Source organism: Thermobia domestica, unplaced genomic scaffold (assembly GCF_964235325.1).
Source record: "Thermobia domestica unplaced genomic scaffold, izTheDome1.hap1.1 HAP1_SCAFFOLD_1899, whole genome shotgun sequence".
Taxonomy (NCBI): Eukaryota; Metazoa; Arthropoda; class Insecta; order Zygentoma; family Lepismatidae; genus Thermobia; species Thermobia domestica.
In genome coordinates, this window is record NW_027657606.1 from 15,708 (window position 1) to 17,119 (window position 1,412).

The 1,412-nt window shown below is 38.7% G+C and overlaps 1 non-coding gene across 1 annotated transcript; it reads left to right on the plus strand.

The window, feature by feature from the left end:
- Positions 1–272: 272 nt before the first annotated feature.
- Positions 273–391, plus strand: LOC145678130 (5S ribosomal RNA). The gene has a single exon (XR_014130246.1). It is a non-coding gene; the product is annotated as a 5S ribosomal RNA (ribosomal RNA).
- The last annotated feature ends 1,021 nt before the right edge of the window (positions 392–1,412 follow it).

Here is a 1,412-nt window from a genome sequence, read left to right on the forward strand (position 1 = left end):
TTGCCTTTTTCCTGTAATCAATACTTAATAAAGGATTTATTTTTATTTATTTATATACAATTTCATACGTGGTTCGTGATAGTAAACTCGATAGGACATAGTGGCACTATGAACATCCGAATCACTCATCATTCGAACATTCAAATATTTATTCGAATATTAGTATATTCCAAGTAATGTTAACGACGTTAATATGCTTGCCTTTATAGTTAATAATGTCAATTCTTACTTAAAACATACTTCCTTAACAGGACATTGAAGAAAAGGTAGTTGCCAACGGCCATACCATGCTGAATATACCGGTTCTCGTCCGATCACCGAAGTCAAGCAGCATCGGGCCTGGTCAGTACTTGGATGGGTGACCGCCTGGGAACACCAGGTGCTGTTGGCATCTCTTTTTCAAATTTCATTATCCTTCAAGTACGAAAATACTAGAAACATTAATTTTATAGTACTTTCAAGAGATAATTTATCAACATTATTTCATAGCGATTAATCGATATTCTAAGCGTTATACCCACTATTTCTTACACTAACAGCCTGTTTATTTGCACGGCACATTAAAATAACCTGATTTCCGATCCGTGTGCACCTACTACTATACTTAACACGGAATGTATTACCACTTTTTAAAAGTAAATTATTATGACTAAGTGTAGATCTCCGGCGAGTAAATGCCTTTCGTATACAAGCACGACACATCTCCGCTATGTGCTTTACTTTTTTACTAACAGCATATAGAAATTGGATTTCAAGGTGTTTCTACATAACAGAATGAAGCAAATTTCGTGATTTAACTCTTTCGAATAATGTGTTGGTCCTGACAAGGACCGTTTGAAATGAAAAATCTTGAAGAAGATTTTTACTTAGAGCTTGTGTACTTGGTAACAGCCTTCGTACCCTCACTTACAGCGTGCTTGGCAAGTTCACCAGGCAAAAGAAGGCGCACAGCTGTTTGGATTTCCCGGCTGGTGATAGTTGACCGCTTATTGTAATGGGCCAAACGAGAAGCTTCAGCAGCAATACGCTCGAAGATGTCATTAACAAAGCTGTTCATGATACTCATAGCTTTGCTAGATATGCCAGTGTCAGGATGCACTTGCTTCAAAACTTTGTAGATGTAAATGGCATAGCTCTCCTTCCTCCTCCTCTTCTTCTTCTTATCTCCCTTGGAGATATTCTTTTGGGCTTTACCAGCCTTCTTTGCAGCCTTTCCGCTAGTTTTTGGTGGCATGATGACTCACTCGTTCAGCAAAATTAGATGTGTCCGCCGATTTATCGACTTCATTTAAATTACAGTACGTGTTTCAATTCGCGCCAACTGCCTTGCTTTTCATTTGATGCACTCGGGTGCACGCTTGAAGTAGTAACAAAACTGACTTGATTCATGGGAGGCCGCAATTTTTCCTCTC